This window comes from Mixophyes fleayi, chromosome 6 (genome assembly GCF_038048845.1).
Source record: "Mixophyes fleayi isolate aMixFle1 chromosome 6, aMixFle1.hap1, whole genome shotgun sequence".
NCBI classification, from domain to species: Eukaryota; Metazoa; Chordata; class Amphibia; order Anura; family Limnodynastidae; genus Mixophyes; species Mixophyes fleayi.
Genome location: NC_134407.1, coordinates 157,524,472 through 157,547,927, shown reverse-complemented (window position 1 = coordinate 157,547,927; position 23,456 = coordinate 157,524,472). Strand labels below are relative to the sequence as shown.

Below are 23,456 nucleotides of genomic sequence, written 5' to 3'. Positions count from 1 at the left end.
GGGTAAATGTTTGAACTCTGTATACAGCGGGCAGAATGAAGCTGAATTCACACGAAGGGTTAATGGTTGAGATCTGTATATAGTAGACAGGATGAAGCAGCAAACAAATAGCAATTGTGGTAGTCTGGAGTCAGGAACTAGGAAAGTGTTGCACTGGAAAATTTCTGAGTGTAGGAGGAGACTCTTATAGTCTGCAGAGGAAGCTAATTGATGGATGAGATCAGGTGTTCAAACTCAGCAGGATGTTTAGCAAATGTCTCACCCAAGATGGCAGCCTCCAATACTGCAGACAGAAGTCACACTTGTCCCAGGTTAGAATGCTGCCTTCGACGAAAAGGGAGATGTACGGTGATATGGTACCGCCGAGTGGTGTAAACAGGACTAAGATCCTAATTGTGACATTCATGTGTCATCCAGATATCAATCTCTTGTAATTAGAGATGGGCGGATCCGGTTCCCCGAGAACCGAATCCATCCGAATATCGCCTAACCCAGTACCGAGCCGAGTAGCTCGGTACTCTCCCACCAGCTCCAAATCCAAATCCCTGGCCGAATGTCATTGTGACATCATCGGATCTCGGGGCTCAGCTCTCGCGATACTTCAAGACTATACATATACGCCTCCACAGCAAACCATCGCCATTTGACAGAGGGAGAGAGCAGGGTGTAGTCACAGGCTGATTAGAGCAGGGACAGAGAATACAATATTCTTATTCCAATTGAGCTGTCATAAATCGCTAGAGAAGAGAGGAGGATAGAGGAGTTTGTTTTTTTTTTTCAATATTTGGCACTCCCCAGTGCTTTTGGGGTGTCCCCCATAATTGTGCATAAATATTTCTGGCTGTGAAAATTACTCATCTGTCAGCAGTATCTACCAAATACTTTTTAGCACTCCCCAGTGCTTTTGGGGTGTCCCCCATAATTGTGCATAAATATTTCTGGCTGTGAAAATTACTCATCTGTCAGCAGTATCTACCAAATACTTTTTAGCACTCCCCAGTGCTTTTGGGGTGTCCCCCATAATTGTACATAAATATTTCTGGCTGTGAAAATTACTATCTGTCAGCAGTATCTACCAAATACTTTTTAGCACTCCCCAGTGCTTTTGGGGTGTCCCCCATAATTGTGCATAAATATTTCTGGCTGTGAAAATTACTATCTGTCAGCAGTATCTACCAAATACTTTTTAGCACTCCCCAGTGCTTTTGGGGTGTCCCCCATAATTGTACATAAATATTTCTGGCTGTGAAAATTACTATCTGTCAGCAGTATCTACCAAATACTTTTTAGCACTCCCCAGTGCTTTTGGGGTGTCCCCCATAATTGTGCATAAATATTTCTGGCTGTGAAAATTACTATCTGTCAGCAGTATCTACCAAATACTTTTTAGCACTACCCAGTGCTTTTGGGGTGTCCCTCATAATTGTGCATAAATATTTCTGGCTGTGAAAATTACTATCTGTCAGCAGTATCTACCAAATACTTTTTAGCACTCCCCAGTGCTTTTGGGGTGTCCCCCATAATTGTGCATAAATATTTCTGGCTGTGAAAATTACTATCTGTCAGCAGTATCTACCAAATACTTTTTAGCACTACCCAGTGCTTTTGGGGTGTCCCTCATAATTGTGCATAAATATTTCTGGCTGTGAAAATTACTATCTGTCAGCAGTATCTACCAAATACTTTTTAGCACTCCCCAGCACTTTTGGGGTGTCCTCCATAATTGTGCATAAATATTTCTGGCTGTGAAAATTACTATCTGTCAGCAGTATCTACCAAATACTTTTTAGCACTCCCCAGCGCATTTGGGGCGTCCCCCATAATTGTGCATAAATATTTCTGGCTGTCAAAATTACTATCTGTCAGCAGTCTTTACCAAATAATTTGTAGCACTACAAGTGCTTTGGGCTCAGAATGGATTCAAAGCAGTCCACATATGAGCAGAATGAGCAACCAGGTTCTGTCACCAGTCCTGATGTTAGTGTTCCCAGTACGTCACCTGGGCAAGGCGAGTCAAACTACACAGTGTTTTGAAATCAGTCCAAAAAACAAAAACAAAAAAAATAAATTACTGTGTTGAAGCGAAAAAGAAGTGTTACTGAGCAAAAGTTAAGTGGCGATAAAAAAAAAAAAAAAATTGCCAACATGCCATTCTACACACGCAGTGGCAAAGAGAGAATGAGGCCTTCACCTTTGGCTATTAGTGGCAGATCCCAAAAAGTTACCGAGCCTACAATTGGTGCACAACTACTGTTACGCGTCAAAGCCGAGCTGCAAGATAACAGTAAGGCATTAGAGGATGATGTTTGCTCTGATTCACAAATGACACCAATCCCTGTGGAGAGTCCATCCAACAGTGGTATGTCTAATCGTGAGCATTCTGTTAGTGTACCCATAAAGAAGGGCCCTTTCAGCAGTTCTGCTGATGTGTACCTGAACAGCCCGAGTGTAGCCGGTGATACACAAATTGAGGATGCCACTTTGGAAATAGAAGAGGATGAGGGGGAGATTTGTGGAGGTGACGAGGGCGCTAATGAGGATGATGATGATTATGATGCAGACAGATACCAAATTGCCTTTCTCAATTTCTATTTCTATTCTAGATTATATAACGGCTGAATAGTTTTCCAGTTTCCTCCTAGTGGAGAGGGGATCTGATGCAGACAGATACCAAACTGCCTTTGTCCATTTCTTTGTATATTCGAATTTCTAGTTCCAGTCTGTGCAGGCTGCTTTTTTTATATTCAACTACAAGTGGAGGGCGGGGGGCATAGATAGCCACCAAACTACCGTGGTCCATTTAATTTTACTTTTTAGTTCCACAGTCTGTGCAGGCTGCTTTTTTTAATATAAAACTACAAGTGGAGGGTGTAATATACACCCAAAGACGATGGCTACATTGCCAATAATCAAAGATGGAGGAGGTAGACAACCAGGTTTGTCTGTATAATTTGCAGACAAGTGTTCGAATTAAGGACGGCCTACCAGGGATTAAACTGTTTTTTTCATAATTTATTAGCTTTAGAATTACCTCACTTATCTAAGAAACTGGTGGAGCACTAAATTAGGTTATTTTAGACCAAAAAAATTGTATTTTTTTCAAAAATAGCAAAACAAAACCAAACAAAACCAAACAAAACCAAAACCAAAACACGCAAGGGCGGTTTTGCAAAACCAAAACACGAAGGTAATCCAGATCCAAAACCGAATACAAAACCAAAACACGGGGGTCAGTGACCATCTCTACTTGTAATGTTCATTCCAGTGAAATATATTGGTACTTACAGAAAGGATTTTCCTTATCACTAAGCTGTCCCCGGAGTCTGATTAAGAGAATCATTGGATGGGAGTGTTGGTATGAGAGAGGCGGACCACACTCCACTCCTCTAAACTTTCTTTCGGTCCTGAAAGTACAAGTAATAGGTTACATGAGATTAAATCTTAACAAATAGATTTCCTAATTACCAGCCATCAATGGGGATTATTTTTTTTCTTCTTGACATCCTACTTGAGTTTCGTTGTTATTAATTACTAGGCAGTCATCAAAAGGACTTCATCATCAGTTACATGTACTTTGGATGTTGAATAATATATTTAAAGTCAATATTTGACAATAATATATGATCAAAGGCTATGTACTGCTAAACTGAATAATATTCTTGAAATAATTGTTATATTTCACCAAATATGTCCACCACTTTTGACATACTGAGAGTCTTCTGTCCAACTCTGCACGAGGACCTGAATCTCCATAAGATCATCCTCTTCCTCAAGGTTAGGTACACGCATAGGATGACTTAATTCCTATTTCTCTGTGTAATGGGAAACATTGGCAGAACATCAAGGTCAATTGAATGTATTCTGTACTCACATGCGCCTGATTCTAGTCCGGACGTACGCCCGTTTCCGTGATGTATCTTGCGTGTATTAACACTGAGCATACCCAGAAATCAATCTTACGCAAATGAACTTAATTGCACAGGATTCATATCCGAGCACATCTGACACGTACAACACCTTACTACTTGAAAGGCGGATTTTGGGAGGGAAGGGGTAGACTAACATAGGCTGCTCTGTTGTTCCATTTCGTTTCTCACAAGTGCTGTATTCACTATGAATAGTCGTTATTAAGTCAGAATGTGAAAATGTTTCTTTGCTTACTACCTTTCATGCATCAAGAGTATGATGACAAGGCATTAAACTATGTAATGCAGTGAATGGGTTAATAATAGATTATTGTCAGCAGGCAACAGTGTTTTTGGTCTAATGAGGGTAATTAAGGAAATCAATGTATGTGCATTCTGATGTAAACTCATTGCAAATACACATGTAGTTAAAAATAGGATAATTGCTCAAAAAATGCTTTCTCCTGTATGTGTGTCTACTCTTATGCAGAAATATGCAATTTTTATACATCACGTAGATGTAGCCTTATTTGCATTATAATATATCTAAAGAAACGTGTGGATTTGAATACGAACAGAACTATGCAACAGTTGCATGATTCTTTTTTTTTTTTTTGTAAAAAAAAAAAATTAGATCAACAGAATAGTACAAGGAGATCACAATAAAAATAGAAAACATGGAGACGTTCAACCATCTGGTATATCCAAACATGAGGAGGGAAAAACAAAAAGAATCAATTAGTCCCACGTTCTTCCAGATAAATGGTGGAAAGATATGAAATATATATTTCATGGAAAAGACAATATAATTGCAATAATAAAGAAATGTTGTTTCTCGGGAAAAATTAAAATACATCAAGAAGGAAAATAAAAACTAAACAATGATAAGCTATAAACTAACCTAATAAAAAAAGAAAATAATATCCAAAAAATGTTGTGTCCCTCTTCCATATCCAAAATACAAGAATGAATTGGTCAGTGGCGCACGCAGGGGGGGTTTCTGAGTCTCTAGAACCCCCCCCTGCGCTAACTAAGTTGCCACTGTCCTATACAGCAGCCGCGCCGCTGTCAAAGAAGCATCCGCGGCGGTGCTGTATTGTATTGTATACAGCACCGCTGCAGACGCTTCTTAGACAGCGCCGAGGCTGCTGTATAGGACAGCGCTGGCTAAACGGAGCTCAGCTCTCTCTCGTTGGTTGTTTTTTTGGTTTTTTTTCGGTCGTCGGGGAGAACCCCCCCCCCCCCCGACAATCCTCCGTGCGCCCCTGTTGGTGTACCGCAGAAGGGGAGGGGGTAAAGGGAGGGAGGACAGGAAGATGAGAAGGGGAAACCAGACCGGAAACCACGGATTGGGAATAAGAGATACATTAAAACATTATTTAAGTTGTCGGTGTAGATACCACCTGGGGAATTAAAACAATTTTATAATATTATATTGTACAGTGGTGACATCCAGCAAGTTTAGATATATCCCTCATTTTCTATGAAATTTTTCCTCGCCGTTCTCAATATCCGGCAGAGTGGCTCTCCTATTCATGCAAATATCTAATAGGTCTGATTTTAGTGTACTAAGGAGATTAGAGATGGGGATGTCCACTGCCGTAAAATAAATTGCTTGTCAACTGTAACAATAATCGTTAAGATAGGAAATCTACTAGAAGACTAAATGTTTTTCCAGGGATAAAAATTGGTGAACAGAAAGGCCTGTAAATTTTTTGTTATAGGAATGTCAAAACTGGTCTTAATAAAGTTGATAAACTTATTCCAAATTTGATTACATTTTCTACAGTTCCAGTTATGTTTAAGGTCTGCTCGCTGTGCCCTGGTTTTAGAACATATCCCCTGTCTTTCCTTCCACCCCATATCGGTGCTGGTGTTGGGAGAGATAGGTCCTATTAATTGTTTTAAAATGTACCTCTTGGAGTCGGGAGGAGGTTAAAAATGTCCATATGGAATCAAACTGTTGTAACAGTCTGGGTTACTTAGTGTAAGGTCATCAATTTGCCATGAACTCCATGTTTTTGCCCAGACTCTGTCAATGTCAGTATAGATTAGGTCTGTTTACAAATATCTTATCCTAGAAGTATTAGACCTTAAAAAAGAAATGAGTGAATCTAGGGTATCTGTGGGTCCGGCTGTTTATAAGTTGACAGTAGTGAGCATACATAATGCAGTAATGGTAAGAACATGAAATATTGAGTATTGGAAATACCAGATTTGTCACAGATCTGTTGAAAGCCATACATAGTGTCCCCAGGGCCAAACACATCTTTTATAGCTGAAATTCCTTTATTTTTCCAGGGGAGAAAATTGGCATTGTCAAGAATAAATTCTGGGTTTCCCCAAACTGGACTAAAGCGAGAGTATTTATAATTCCTATTATATTTTTTAGTAGTTTGCGCCCAAGCTTTATATGTGTCCTTTAAAAGGATATTTTGTTGAAAACATTTGAGATCTTGGGACGTGTAGCATTGTGGCTGGGGAGTAAGGAGAAAATAATTCCTTCTCTAGGGCTCTATTAGTAAAATGATCCTGGTGTAGAAACCAGTCTGAAAGGTATCGGAATAAAGCAACCTTATTAAAGGACAAAATGTCTGGTAATCCTATGCCCCCTTGAGTCTCACCGAGGCTTAATTTGTTCCTGGCAATAAGGGCATTAGCAATACGCCATAGAAGATGGGAAAATAACCTCATACAAGTATATATATCACATTTAGTAAAGCTGAGTGGGAGCATCTGGAGGGGTAAATAGCTTAGGGAAAATGTCACTCTCGACAGCAGCATTATGATCTAATAATGACAAGGGCAGATTAGACCAATTCACTAGAAGAGTTGTAATTTTATCAATGATAGTGGGATAGGTAAATTTATAGAGATTGTGAAGTACTTGATTTTAGTTGGAAATAAAGTACACTGTGAACTATTGCCTGCATCGTGTAAAATATGAGCGGTTTCCGTAAGGGGCATGAGTTCAGATTTTTCAAAATTAATTTTGTATCCCGCGAAAGAGCCAAAAATATGGATAATGTAAAGAATACCGGAATAGAACGTTTTGGATTGGAGACCATGAGAAGCATATCATCCGCAAAGAGTGCAAGATTATTATCGCAACACTCTATGCGAATACCCCTAAAGAGTTGATTCTCAAATGCACTACCAGCGATTCTAAAGTCACTGCAAACAGTGGTGGAGAGACCTTGCCTCACGCCACTCTCCACCACAAATGGACAGGACATATGTCCATTGGCCAATACTTGTGTGTGGAGATAATAATATAGGATTTGTAAAACTTTAACATATGCTTCCGGGAAACCAAACCTCCGGAGGGTCTCAAAGAGATAATCCCAGGTAAACATATGTAAAGCATTTTCGTCATCAAAAGACAAAATGTGTGATCTTTTTAACTATGGAGAATACATGCATTTTTTGTTCTGATTTGAATCAGACCCAGTATCTTTAAGAAATCCATTTATATTGTCACTATTCTCAAGACAAGCATAGTCCCTTATGTTTTGAATGGAATTGTAGCTTCAATATGTGCTTATTTCATCAGACTGAGAAGGAAAGATATCTGCTAATTTCAACTATCATTATGTTCTCATCTTCAAAGCCACCATCCGGCTGGAATACAGACATTTTCATTAGAAATGTAATTTATTCCTGTCTCTTTTTTTTTTTTTGCGTAGTATTATTTTGAATTCCATTCTCCTTGGAGATAAAAGTTTCCATATCCATGAGATGAACATGGGCTGAGAGACGCAGGAAAGACAGGGGCATCCAGCGGAACACAGCCATCTGACAGAAATGAGGCGTGAACACGTAGTACATTAATAAGAGACAGGCACAGGCCGGGGACTGCGCAGATTATGGTTATCAGAGTACCGTCCTTCAAGAAAGCATCAGAATGAGCATTCCCATCAACTGAGAGGAAATGAAATGAGCCGTCACTGAATGTGACAAGGGTGGGTATCAGAAACGTGCAGAGAGAAGACTAAATCCTTTACCTATGTAGCTGCAAGCCTGTCTTTCATCATATCTTGTTCCGTTCTAGGATAAAACTTTCTATATTTGCATTTTTTTGGTTTAATTTGTCATAAAATAACAGTGACATAAACTCCTAATTAAAAATCTCACTAAAAGGAGAGAAAGTTCTCCTGTGCACACTAGAATTTGTCTAAAGGAAGCAGCACACTAGTGTTATCTCTGCTCAGAATATATTTTCCACCGAAACCCGGTGCTTGTCTACTTTATATGCATGCACATTGCAGGCAGTGATATGCCTTATAAATGCTGACTACATTAAATATAATGTGAAATATCCAGGGGTCTGCATAGGTATCTTAAATTGTATATGTTTTTCATTCTAAACAACTTAGGGCCTGCTTCATCAAGGCACACATACTGAGCGCAACGTACCTTTATTTTAAAACGCACGGAGGGCCTGTTTCATCAAGGTATGTAAATGCAGATGTGCGTATAATCCGTAAAAGTAGATGTGTGCATACCAAGAACGCAGCAACGTTCAATTAATAGGCATACACACAGGACACTTAATACAGCTTACGATTTCTGGGAGGGAACGGGGCGGGAAGCGGCGTTTTGCCGTAGTCAGTGTACAGAAGGGCGTGCCAAACTCAAGCACATGTAGCCATATCCGAATCCAGATTTGAACATCTCAAAGGTACTTGATATTCTACCGTATCTCTTGCTCAAGCTACAGGGCTGGTCGAAGTGCTGATTACTTGTGATGACAGTCGCATATGCATGCTATAATATTTATTTGCAATCAGGTGCAACTGTAAATATTTAATTTATGTTCCATAGACATTAAGAACATCTTAATAAATGTTTTACATGCAAAAAATTATTATTATTGCCCGTGTTATTAACAGGTAACATTAATTGATTTTTTTTCTGTGTGTTCTTTTGCGAATTTATATTTCACATAGGTATTGGACGTAACCTCCTCTGATAACAACGTAGATGGCTAAATTACTTTCCCAAAATGCTAGGGGGTCTGAATTTTCCAAACAAACGAAGGTTGGCACTAGCCTCATTCCACACACTTAAAGCTGATATAGTGGCCTTACAGGAGACTCATTTTTTTGGCCTCTGCTCCCTCTCTTCTTTAGGACAACCCAGTCTGCTATACAGCTAACGGCCTACTCAAGTGCAATGGGATTGCAATGTTAATTAGCTCTATAGTCACCTTTTTACATAAGACCAGCATAGCGGATAAAGCAGGAAGATGCTTTATCCTGATTGGCCTACTAGAAAATAAACTAGAGAACTTGGTCTCGTTCTATGCCCCCAATTCTCAACAAATTCCATTCCTGAAGAGGGCATTTCGGGAAATCGATTGTGTGACGAAACAAGCTTGATATCCCCTCAACCAGCCTGTCCCTCATTTCTCAGAAAATGTGCAGTATTACAACATGTACTTTTTAGCATCCTGTTATTTGTTTCCCAGCTCACCAGAGTACAACTGCAGAGTCTAATTACATGTAGATAAGGGGCATTGTACCTTTTCACTATATGTTACTCATTGTAAATATGTTTATTGTTTATTGTATCTTGTTGATACTGCAGTGAAGCTGTTCTTCATTGTCCTTAAAGTGAACTATAGGTAGAAAAGAGAGCGCAAAGCATAGAGTATAGTTATAAAAATAATCAATTTATTACACTCATATGTGGATATCACAAAAATTCTTATAAGGCACATATATTAAAACATCTGAAATAGGTCCCGATGTTGATCCCAAATGAATCAACTTCTATTGAATTCCAAAGTATAAATAAAGCATGCAACGTTCCAGGGATTATGGCCAAAAATATATGTAGATATGGTACCATATATATTAAAGAGACAGGAAAAGCAAATATATAAGAATTTTTGTGATATCCACATATGAGTGTAATAAATTGATTATTTTTATAACTATACTCTATGCTTTGTGCTCTCTTTTCTACCTATAGTTTATTTGCATTTTTTTTATGACAGATCCAGATCCTGTCTTTAGAGAGCTGCAGCATTGAAGTATACTACTAAGGGTCTTTTTTGCAGCGCCTTACATTGGCTTTTTTGGTTTCCTTAAAGTGAAGCCAGGTGGGTTATGGGTAAGGATCAGGTTCCAGGATACAGCTGAAGGGGCTCTAGCTACATTCGTTCTCCCCCTCCTTACTCTACAGGAAGCATGGAACACCTGGGGACCCTGTGATATCACAAAGTATTGTAAATGGTTAATTTCAGGAGGGGCTAAGTGATATCTTAGTTCGGGAGATGGGGAAGGCCAATTATTATCCATTGTCTTCCACAGGACTGCCTGAGAGTATCACACACTGGGCCCGCCAGTGTGTGATACTCCTTACGGTCGGGTCCAGGCTTACTTGTCTATCCAGTCCTCCGCTGCTGCCCGGCGTATAGCGCCGTGGTTCCTGGCTGGCGCCATGTTGGATTCGAGTCTGCACATGCGCAGACCCATCCTTTGAAATCTCCTATTCCCTTTACCCGCCACAATTCCCGTTACATTACAAATAAGCCTTTAGTCATATCATGATCGCTGCATGTGCCACTGTAGCCCAATCTTGGAAGTTACCTCTCCCACCCGCTCTGCAGAAAGTAGTGGCTAAGGTTCAATATAGCTTTGAAAGGGAGACTGCGGGAATGCCATACTCCACTGCACGTTCGTCTCTGTTAACGAAATGGTTCAGTTGGCATGTTTATATTACAGAGGGAGAGGGGGCTTCCCCCGCTAGCACGGACCACACCTTACAGCCCCAAATGCCTTCACTTATAGAGTCTCCGTCAGAAATTCCTGGAAGTGAACATGGTGATCTTCCCCTGGTTGAGGCATGAGTTGGTCTTTTGCTATCTATGGTGGATTATTAAAAATATATTGTTGTGTTCCTCCCTACTATGTACCCTCTTAACCTCCTCTTTTTTTGGCTTTCTGTACCCCATAACTGTTTGAAAAATCAATTCAAAAAACCATTGAAGTTAAAAACAAATGCAAGTTGCACTCAGTATGTATTTTATGATAGTGCTAGTAAATCTGTTTTCAGATCTAACTATTTTGTAGTTTTTTTTCTATTTCCCTTCTGTTCCCCATAATCACATCACCATTCAGTATTCTCCACTCACTCCACCCGCCTTACTGAAATGTGATAACTCCACAATACAGTAGATTGGAGTGTGTAGCAATGAATATCTGTGACATCTCTGCAGCATGATATTATATTATTGGGTGCGTAGTCAAGTCCCAAAACTACTGGAAGTATAATTTATAGAGAAAACAAGACAAAATGGGGAAACACACTCTCCTGTAATTCTTCTGATAGCTACTTTCATTAATATAATGCAACTACATAAACTTTACCCTCAATGTATGTGTACTTTACTCAAGCTCTGATAAAACCTGTTAGGCCAAGAACAAAGGTACATTGCTGTATTTAGATTTGTTTGTAAAGTCAAATAATCTGCAGCTGTACATGGGTGCATAGCTCATTATTATTATTTTATCGTCATCAATTTTTTAAGTGCTCTGCAGTGACAGATAGTATGGAAACATACATAACACAAATACATACCAGTTAGATAAAATAAAGGCAGGTGTGAAAACATAACCTAGAATGTAGTGCGAAAAGGTCAGAGCTAGGACAAGTGCAGCAAATGTTTTCCAGATTGGAGATTGGGATAGTTGTGGCGATGTAGCAGTGAGGGTTGTATAGGTGGGATTAGGGTAAGCTTTAATACAGAGTGGGTTTTCAGGGACTGTTAAATATTTGAAGGCGAGTCTAATCAGATATGGTAGGAAATCCCATTAGTGGATAGCGGTAAGACTGACATATTGTATACAGGAGTAAAAAGTGGTTATCAGAAAGGAGGTGAGGCACAGGTCAGAGTTAGATCTAAGAAGGCATGAGACACCCATTCCAGGCTGCCTGACTTGCCCCTGGTATGCACAGCATTGAAGGGCCATTCATGAGAGCGACATTACTCCCAACTGTCCTGACATCAGGATAAAAGTTCCGCTGTGCTGGACAGTCACCTTAAATCGAGCCTGTCCTGCCTAAATCGGGACAGCTGGGGAGGTATTGATGTTATTTATCTGGTGGGGATAAAGGAAGAAGGGGTGGCAGACAACATTTAAGGGCTTCTTTATAATAGTTTGAGTGACATTCATTCTGTGACATCCATGCATGCACTATTTGTAACAAAACCCTTAAAAAATGTGTCAGTGTCACTCAGAGTGGATGGCATGGTCTCATGGTACTGGGGAGGGATTTGGGGTGGGAACAAATTTTTGTTTTATAAATGTTTTTCACCAATATTTTATTTTTAGTTACATATGGTTAGTTTAGTTATGTATTTGATTTTATGTTGTAGCCCTACACTGTTATATACTGAAAGTAAATTCTATCTTTTTAACACAGGTTCGAGGAGTTAAACCATACATGCCAACTCTCCCGGCAAGCTGGCATTTCTCCCGCATCCCAATCTCACCGAGAATCGCGTCATTTGACACGATTCTCTGTGAATCACGCCATTTTGGAGGGTGGGAGGGGGCGGGACGAGGCCAATCGCGACATTTTGGCCCCGTCCCCGCGACGCAAATTAAGTTTTCCCCCTCTCCCGCCCTCCAGTCACGCTCCCTCTTCCGGGAGTTGGTAAGTATGAGTTAAACTGTACTGCAACCCACACATGGAGGCAACCATTTTATGAGGTAAACCAACATTCTTTAGAATACAGCATATCAATTTACAAGGGGCTAGCAACATCAGTATTGAGAAAGGCTCTTTAACCTCTGCTTTAGTTATGCCTTTAGTTTACTCTGAATGTTTCTTCAGCCCACAAAGTGGCTGCCTCCATTTTGTGTAGGCGACAGGCACTCTTTAACAGGAAACTCACAACACACAGAAATGTAAATATATAAAGGTGTGGATTTTTATATCGGATCATAGCAATAGTGTTCCTTTGTCTCCCATTGACTCTCTTTCATCTATTTTGTTTACAATTTCATTTTGCACATTAAAAAGATAAATTGTTGTGTTATATGATTAAGATTAGAATGGTATCCAGCTGTATGATGAAATTAGTTTTACCAGAATGCTAAAGGAGGCCAAATTCATGTTGTTATAATCTTGGTTGTTGTGTTTTCTATTTTATAATTCTCAGACATGCAGGATCTGAAATATGGAAGTGTTTTACCCAACTGAATTATAATATTTGATGCAACTTGTAAAGGAAATAGACAGGCAACAAATAATGGTGGGGAACCAAAATTGTTGGGATCTTAAAGCCGGAGATCATTGAACGTGTGATTTTAATTTTTACAAGAAAACATGGTTTGCATAAAATATTTTTTATGGCGGTATCAAAATTTCATCACTAAAAAAGCTTGGATATTTGATTATAGTATCTCAAATCATTCTTGCAATCCACATATAAATTGCATGATAATAAGAATATTGTTCTTTGGATAATTGGTAACAAAAAATATCTATGTAACTGAATATACATTATGATCAAAATATTAATTGAATACATGACCATTCATTCCTCCAACCCATATGCAGGTTGTATAATAATGACAATAATATTCATTTAATAATTGGTGAGAATGTCATCCATGATAGTGGTAATAATAGGCTAGGTGGTGATGGTAGGCCACCTGTTCAGGCCTGGGAGTGCAGGATACTCTCCCATAGAGCTGAAAAGGTGTGTTACACCAGTAGAGACCTGCATGCAGCATGCCAACAGCTCAGAGAAGATCTGAGGAGGTTCCTGTGAAGCCTCTGTGTCAAACAGGAGGCCTCAGAAGAGCCCAAGAGAGACTGAGACAAGAGTTCAGAGTCCTGAGAAAGGCTGTTAAGCAGACTAGCTGCGCCTGTGTTAGTAAGAGTTCAAGAAGTGAGGTAATGCTCTGAATATGGGCTAGGCGTTTATTTTAATTTTTTGGGTTGCTGACAATTAAAAGCATGTTTATGTTTACAGTTTGCTGGTTGGAGACCCAATTTTGCATGAAACATTGCGTCACTGACTTTAAACCTGTTACTGGAGCCAATGACTTATCACAAAATATACATGATTATCAAAATTGAGAAGTTCACCAACATTTCATTTAAAGCCACTGGTTGAGACACAAATTAATATTAGCTTATCCGTAAGTGTAATATAGAGACAATTCATCTATATAGAGAAAAATATGAAAAATGGGGGCATAGGAGATGTGAGGATATGAAAAGTTATGTATATACACAGAATATGTGTATATAATAATCTGTACATATTGCGTAAAGTGCTGGTGTAACACCTGTGGAAAACTACATAGATCTTACCTGATCATAAAGCATTCCCAAAGAGGATTCACGTCTGGGTGTAACAATTGTTCATAAGCTCTTGTACCAATTGTCCCTGCAGGGATTCCTCAATGTCTTGCCATGTTGGGTCCTCTGTTCCATAAAGGGGGACTGATAAAAGCCTGCAGGGAACAAACACAAGATACAGAAGCATAAGCAAACAAAGACAGGGACCACTCACCTGAATTGTCCGGTTTACTTAATTGCTGTGAACTCCCTCTCTCAGTGGATGTGTCGCGGCAAACAGAACAAACTCCTCCCAATAGGTCACTCTACTCACTGAAACACACAATATAGTGGTTAGGGGAAAATAGCAGCACACAGCAAGCAAAAATAACACGTGATTTCAGCCTGCTGCACAGAGTACAATAACACAATGGATTAGGAACCACCACTGGCCTATTAATGGGGTCTGACCACAGGGAGCAGAAACACAGGACACAGAGAGAATTACAGGTTCTGACGACTATAAAATGACGACTATAAAATGGACAGGAAAATGAGGACCAAGATGATGGTACCAGACCAGGCATGGTCTCTAAAACTGACTTCCGATCTGGCAGCCCTGAATAGTTACCACAGGCCTAGTGTCTGTCTGAGATATGGCCACAGACTATGGCTAAATTAAAGTGTCCTCCTTTCCTAGGCTCCGAGCCTGGATAATCTGTGCCCACAGTCTCTAAGCCTGAATTACTTTGCAGGGCTGGCTTGTAGTATGAAATTACTGTGGCCCTAGACTTTTTTTTTTAACTAAATAATATTTATTGAGATTTTACAACAGAAATAAAACAAAATACAATGGTTTACAACAATGACTGGATTATCAATAGCTTATAAAAACCATAATACAATACAAAATATTATACATACATTAACCAGAAAATTTATAGAGAAAGAAAAAGAAAGGGGGTAAAGTTGAGCAGGAAGAGGGGGAGGGGTAGAGAAGAGTTGAGAAGGCGGATTTCAGTAGTCAAATATTTAGACAGAGGTAGAAACTCAGAGCTATGTGTCTAGCGGACCTTAGGAGCACTCAGCTGAATCCAGTGAATCTGGTGGAGTCACGTGGTTCATATAGTACTTGTACCAGGGGAACCATTTGATCAAGGGGAAGGATGCTGAGGCAGAGTATTTGAACCCTATGGTCTCCATCACATAGCTGAGTTTGATTTTAGCAACAGTTTTATGGAGAAGTGGCACATCTGGGGACTTCCACTGCTGAGCAATCGCCGCCCTGGTGGCGATGAGTATGTGTCCCGTAACATAGCGGTTGTGGTGTTGAAGTTGTGGGGGATAGTGATGCGGGACCCTAACCTTTGTGACTTCATGTATCAGGTCCAACACTGCCTCCTACACTGGGCGCAACCTCGCACATGACCAGAAGACATGCATGAAGACGCCAATCTCACCACATTCTCGCCAGCAACACTTGGACACATCAGGCCAGATCCTATGGAGTTTATCGGGAGTGAGGTACATTCTGTGGACTACCTTACCCAATATCTCTGTATGATTTATACATTTTGACATTTTATAAATATTCTGATATATTTTCTCCCAATCTTCCTCGGTTAGTGGGATCTCCAGGTCATCAATCCAGCGGGCCTGAATCGGCAAGCTGCATTATTCACCAGGAACCATCAAAATCTGGTACCATGAGGAGATTCTGTCCGAGTGAGAGGAGGATAAGAAGAGCAATATAGGTGGGGGGACAGGTTTTAGTGATAGAGGATGGGGTGAAAATGATTGCATCCAGTGTCTAACCTGGAGATACTTATAGAAGTCTGGGTCGAGGCTATCATTTTATCCCAAACTCTAAGGGAGTCAGTGACACTACGAAAGGCTGCGGGTTAGGTCGGTCTACTAGCTTTGTCCAGCTATAATAAGTCCTCCAGGGGAAACAGAGGGGAGCTATGTGATTCTATGATGACCCAGGGTTTGTGTGGTGAAAGGGCCTACCGGTCTTTAAGTTGATCCAATAGGGAAGCTTGCTGATATGCTTCCAATTTGGGGGCAGCCACACCACCTCTAAGCTTGGAGAGAAACACTCAGTCTCTAGACAGCCTGGGTCATTTTCTACACCAGACAAAGCTGAAAGCAATAGAGTAAAATTTGTTAATAAGGGACATGGGAACAATGTAAGAAAAAGAGTGGTATAGGTATAGGATCTTCGGGAGCAGCATCATCTTCAGGGAAGCCACCCGTCCCAACCAGGAAATCTCAAAAATCGCTCAGGATTTGGTGAGGGAATCAAATTGCGTCAGCAATGGTTGATAATTACATTCAACAACTTGCAGGGGATCCGAGGGGATGAGTATTCCCAAATACAATGTAGATGAACACCAGTGGAACCGGTATACAGCTTGAAGGGACTGGAGGGAGTCCTGCGAAAGGGCGACCCCCAGTGCCTCTGTTTTAGATGGGTTGAGTTTATAGTAGGAGGCTGCAGAAAACAGGTCCAATAGGATTCGATATAGAGCGGGAATGGAAGTCTAGGGCTTAGTAACAATTAATAGGACATCATCTGCAAAAAGGCAAAGGTTATGGTTAAAAGCCCTAGGCTTTTAAGCCTGAATAAACAGTGTCAAAAATGTGATTATTGATCCTACAAATAAACTAAGGGGTCTTCAGGCTTTATGCCTGTCACGGGCACTAGGAGTCTTTGCCCAGGATATCACCAGATGATGGACTTACCAGAGTAATATAGCTGGTATTATGGTTCTCTGGTAGCAGGGTGACAACGGAACAGGAGAAACAGCAGATGGTGAGAGAATGCTCAAGGAAAGTCTATGACTAGCAGCAACTGGTAATGAGTAGATGAATGTACACGAGGATCCAGATGGACAAGGAAACGTGAGGAGAGTCAGTGGTCTGCGTATAGCAAGTTGTACCACTGCTATAGTGAGGTGGAATGTCCAGGAGTAGCGAGGAGGTAGTGAGAGTCAGCGGTCTGCGTATAGCAAGTTGTACCGCTGTCTATAGTGAAGGAATGGAATCCAGGTGAAGGTAGGTAACGGGGAAGTCAGTGGTCTGCGGGTAGCAAGTTGTACCACTGCTATGTGCGAGGATACTTGAAACTGGTGTCACAGGGAACAGGAGTCAGTGGTCTGCGTCAGCAAGTTGTACCACTGCTATATATATGTGAGGAGGGACACGAGGAGATGAATGTAAAGCAGAGTATACACGGGGCACACAGAACTTGATCCCACGATGATATCCACAATACAACAATAACTGACCAGCGCTGCTCGAAGTATACAAAGTCTCAATAGCAATCCAGGCAATAGAAAACAAAGTCAATGGTAACAATAGCTTCAGTGGATAGGAGGCTCCGGAGAAGAACACAACTCAGTCCAGATGGATATGCAATACAAAAGCAAAGTCAATGGAAAGTATGCATACCGCGGTTCAGGAGAGCAGGCTGTCAGAGCGACGTGCAGGGTGTCGAAGTCGTATAATTGGATGAACGAAAGTATATTGGTTTAATATTGGTTTGCCGTGTGTATTGCGAAGCGTACGCCACGTGGTGCGTTCGCACGGTAAAACACGCACGCACACACTCGCATTACAACAGTTAGTTATTTATATAATTTCATATTGGTTCTGTTACACTGTAATTCAGGAGCAGATAGTATTCGGTTTATTATTAGTCTATATATATATATATAGATATATATATATATATATATATATATATATATATATATATATATATATATATATTGATTATATGTACATTGTAGTGTTATTAAAGGTTTAGGTAATAGGAAAGGTGTCATGCCTGATATCATATTGAAGCCCTAATCATCAGCAGCTGTCCGGTGCAGTCGGCGAAGAGATCGCACATTGCATACTTTAGTTATTGATATTAGAGAGTAAAACCTTTGTATGATACTGGCTATGAAAAGGAGCAGACCCCCTGGAGAGAAGACCCCCACCTTTGGATTCTTTAGATTGAATCAACCTATTACCTGTCTGGCCTGAACCCACCCAACGTCTGGACCTATAGAAACAATCTACGTCATCTCTATTGTTCACAATGAAACACTGACTGTATATATATTAGCTGCATCTCACTGGGGCCTCAGTCAACTCTGACACAATATTCTATACAGAATATTGTCCATCGGGTCCCGTGGTTGCGCAGCGTGCGCAAGCGATTGCAGCGGTATGTATGTATGTATTATCTTTTGGTATTGGCTGTGCTGTACTGTACTTTATCATGATATAATAATGTATTGAATTGTTGACCATTTACATCTGTTAAAAATAAATCACTTTGTGCTTTGGACACACATTCAATTGATTGGGCAATGCTTATTTTAAAACGATAAAATTACTTTAATAATTTGGGGGCTCGTGAGTTAGGAGTTACGTTACCGGCAGGTATGCAACGCTTACGATATTCGGTTCCTCAACAAAGGGTGGATGGACGGACGCGTCGCATAAAGCAGGAAAGAACGTAATGCGTCTAATACCTGTGGCTCACTGTGTGTTGCGAAACCGAATGTCCGTTGTTGCATAGACTGAAGGAACGCTAATTAGAATCTAGGGACAAGAAAGAAAAAAATGTTTCTTTTTATTGTCGTTTTAATGGTTTAAAGTGTATTGCATTGCTGTGCGTATGTGTACTTCCTGCTGTGCGTACGCAAACTTCCGGTAGATTTGCCACGTGGTTGAACAATTGTTTTGATAGTTATTATATGCATAGTATAATTACTTGTGAAAGCCTCTGAGACATTATTACGGTTGTTGGGAACTTTCGATTTTCTGCGCAGAAAAGGTGTATAATGTGCGATTTTGTAACGTAGATACACTGTTTATTGTTGAGGTGCTCAGTTGCTGTCTGACGAGGCGGATTGCCCAACTGAAGGACGGTATACAGGGCAGGTATACCGAATGCGAAAACGAAGTTTTCGCAAAAGCGCTACCAATAGATCGCAAGGTTTGCTAATAATTAGTATTGGTAGGCAGTGCGATCCGATCGCACCGTTAGTGCGAATTGGTGAAGCAGCTAGGAGGAATTATACTGGAAAGGCAGGTTGATTGTATCGACTTTGCGCTCCCAGCGATAATAAACTCAGCAGATTTTTGTGGTTGAGCCAGGGTATCGAGGAGCTGATAGCCCTTGGGGCCCACAGTGATATTTCTGTATTAGGGATCCTCGCCTGGTGCGAGAAAAGCGAGTGAACGCGGCTAACAGGAAATACGTTCACCGAGCATTATAGATCTCTAGCGGTGAGTATAGCAACAGAGTTGAAATTATTTGGTGGAAAGAACAGAGCATTGCGGTGTGTCTGTATTTCACATTTGGCCGGAAGGAACAGAGCATTGCGGTGTGTCTGTGTTCCGGGTAGAAAGTATAGTGTGCAACATGGGTGCTAGGCATACGCTAGAGATTGCCAGTTTACTGCCTAAGGAAGGTCTTATTGAGTCAGCGAGGTTTCTCATGTGTGCAAAATATGGTGCATACGCAACTGTGTATTGTGACACGTGGGTCGAAATGACCAAAGAATGTGATAGGCCTTTCCCAACAACAGGGAGTTTTAATGCAGAGGTGCTAAATACCGTAAAAGATAAAGTACGGTTGATTAAGTCAACGAAAGTGAGAAATGCACATAATCATTGTTTAAAATCGTGGCAAATGGAAGGTAACACGTGGCAGAGCAGCGAACGCACAGCGGAAGTGAGTGTAAGGAAAAACACGTGTTCAGCGGAAGTAAGCGTACCGGAAACAAGCATTCCGGAAGTGTGCGTTACAAAGCGTGGCAAACTGAGCGCAAACACGCCCCCGATAAATTCGGTCGGGGCGGGAAGTACAGCCAATACCAAAAATGTAATAACTGTAACTAGTAAGTTGTATGTTGTTTTAAGTAACGTTAAAAGTAATGTTTCAGGACAAAGAAGAGGAACGGTCCCACCAGCAGGGGCAGCTGCTGAAAGTGGTGAGAATAATGAAAAGGTTAACACAGGGGGAGACATCCATTGTACTGCAGCAGCAATTTCAGCAACTAGTTTTAGTGATTTGGTAGACTTACATCCAATCTGCACAGCAGCAGTTCCCAATGGGAAAGCAGACAGGAATAGTGATGTTCCGTTAAAACATGTAGCAATGCATGATCCATGCACTAGGTCTGAAACATTTTCAATTTTGTCTGATTTCCCTGATCCTAGGAAAGATTTGACCAAATGTCAGCAGTTTATTAGATATTATGGTAATGTGTATGAGCCAACTAATAAAGATTGGCGAGTATTATTGAAGGCATGTCTTCCTATCAATACTGATATACAAAAGTTCATTAATGATTGTATGTTGGAGGAGGATGAATCCTTAACCGAGAATGATAATCAGGACAATATTAGAAATATAATCACACAGTTGGCCATATATTTCCCAGTGATAGTGGACTGGAGTAAAATTTTTAGTATCCAGCAAAAAGATAGTGAAAATGCAACAGACTACTTTTGCAGGGCTCTGATGGAGATGGTCAAATATACTGGGGTACCAGACATAAAAGATAATGAAGATTACAGAGAGGTTGCTGTTCACGTTCTAATGGATGGACTCAGGGAAAACTTGAAAAAAAGGGTGCAAACTTCATTACCATACTGGAGAGGAAGTACTGTAAGTGTTCTCAGGGAGTCAGCTATAGAACATGATAGAAGTATGAATAAACAGAAAGAGACACTAAGTGATAGGGTAATGATTGTAAGTATCCCAGCACTAGAGGGACTGCACACACGACCACCAGCATACAACCCACATAATAAGAAACATAGAAAAATCAGGTGTTTTAAGTGTAACGAAGAAGGCCATTTCGCAAGAGATTGTAAAAAAGAAGAGAAACAACATGAGTTGAGAAAGTGTTTTAGATGCACTAAAATAGGACACCAAGCACAGGACTGTACAATGACAAGAGCGGAAGCAAAGGGACTTGGCCCATCTAAGGGGGAATCACATAGACACCCACAGAGACGGCGCACACAAGTCTCGGAGACTTCTCAACAGTTTCCTGTGCACCTCATAGCAGCCAATTCCTGGGGGAGAAATATAGCCGACTCTAGAGTTAATCTGTGGTGAGCATTAAGGTGCAAAATGTAGAAAGAAACTTATATTTTTAAAAGTAATCTTTGTTGATTTTGTTTGTTCGTTTTATGTTGTCACATGTTTGTTTTTCTAAATCACTAGCCGACGGCAAAGAATAGAAATGTTTGTTTTGTTTGCTGTTTTAAGATAACTATCTTGTTTTTCTTTTCACAGATAAAGGGGACACAAAAGAAGTATAGACAAGTGTTTAAAAGGGGTGAGATAGAGAAATAGAAGAATTACTCTTGAAAGACTAACAATAGACAATTGGAACACTCTTTTGTTTTAGGCTGCAGTGACTCGGGATAATTTGTTTGGCTGAGAATCATTATCCAACAATGAAGTATGTTCATACTTTGCTCCAAAATATCGTTTTATGTATTTCAGAGAAAATATGAGTCACTAAGAGTACATTTTTACATTTCTCTAATATAAGTTAGAAAAGTCCGTTGAAAAGGTATGTAGTCAATGAGATACCGAGTTCTTAATGAACAAATGACGGACAACACTGGATTGCACTGTTAAGAACCCCTAGTCAAGTATGGGGAGGGGTCATAGTTAGCAAATAGCTAAGGGGAACAGTGGAATGAATACAGCCATTTCCCCATAGAGTCAGAGTCCAATCCAGCTGTCATTTTGTTGTAAAAATCTCCCTTTCTACATGTATGTTTGTATTCAAACCTTTGTATTCCCATCATTCATTGCTTTCCTATTTCTCATTCTTTACACAAACGCTAGTCTCGCTCTCTCTCTCTCTCCCTCTCTCTCTCTACCTCTCCCTCTCTCTCTCTCCCGCTCCCTCTCTCTCTCTCCCGCTCCCTCTCTCTCTCTCCCTCTCTCTCTCTCCCTCTCTCTCTCTCTACCTCTCTCTCTCTCTCTCTCCCGCTCTCTCTCTCTCTCTCTCCCTCTCTCTCCCCCGCTCCCTCTCTCTCTCCCTCTCTCTCTCTCTCTCTCTCTACCTCTCTCTCTCTCTCTCTCTCTCTCTACCTCTCTCTCTCTCTCTCCCTCTCTCTCTCTGCTCTGGTAGAGATAAAATCAGACACAGTCTCAACAATGGGGCTAAAACATATTTTATTTTTTTACATAAGACAAATTCAGAGATACACACACTAGATTGACATAAGTTACAGAAACAGTCAGGGGTTTTGTTTTCATGTGTATAGAAACTGCTGATTTTAAGCAGAAAGGTTCTGTTGTGGAAATATGATTCATGTGTTATAGATTGCATATCTTTTTTGTTTTGGCTCGTGCCTCCTGTACAAAAATGTGCCTTTATATGGATGCACAAAGGGTGGGCAGGACAGGAGGACAGAAGAATGCTAGAGGTTAGGCATACAGATATGCATCTCTGTATAGAACATTGGAGTAGGATTTTTACCACAAGATACGACATAATGGGAAACCCTAGAAAATGTAGAATTTTCATGTTTTATATTTTTTTTCACTGCTAGACAGGCATGTACTGGATACTGTTATATTTGAAGGAAGTGTTATAGAAAGAGACCCCTTTGCCTTTCCCACCTAGTCAAGTAGCTGAATATGAGGTACTGAGAATGACATGTGAGTTGGCAGAGAGAAAATCGATTGATATACATTGGTCTTTAGCATTTTTCTAGTCTAGAGGGCGATGTTGAGGTGACTGAGAAATCGTTTTATAGCAATACCAGCACATGATTAGGACACTACATAATGGACTTTAGACAGGGACACAGTTACCAACTGAAGTAGCTGCTAGTAAGGTCCACACTTACACGCACAACCATACAGGGCTGTCACACAAGGGAGAACATAGCTGTCAAATAGACAACAGGGTTTTATGTGACAGCTAACAAATCTATGTTTTGTTTGTTTTTCGTTCTATTGTTTTAGTTTTAAAAAGGTGAACACACACACACATGCACGCATACACATATTGGTTAATATAGGAAGATTTGTGTTACCCGAGGGATCAACTGTCTGGAAGGTGAAGAGATGTGGTGAGGAGTCTGGTGGACTCTGGAGAGATGGACAAGATAGACCAATAGAGCCATCCCATATCCCTCCTGCTGATGGGTTTTCCTCCAGGTAAAACAAATACACGTCATACAATTACCACCATGCAGGATCCT

The 23,456-nt window shown here is 40.5% G+C and overlaps 1 long non-coding RNA gene across 1 annotated transcript in view; it reads right to left on the bottom strand.

Moving 5' to 3' along the window:
* Positions 1 to 3,299: 3,299 nt before the first annotated feature.
* LOC142160437 (uncharacterized) overlaps positions 3,300 to 23,456 on the bottom strand; it is a 47,930-nt gene continuing 27,773 nt past the window's right edge. Inside the window, exons 2-3 of the long non-coding RNA XR_012693224.1 lie at positions 14,244 to 14,386; positions 3,300 to 3,404 (exon numbers count right to left, since the gene is read on the bottom strand). This is a non-coding gene — a long non-coding RNA (uncharacterized LOC142160437). The remainder of the gene's footprint in view (positions 3,405 to 14,243; positions 14,387 to 23,456) is intronic.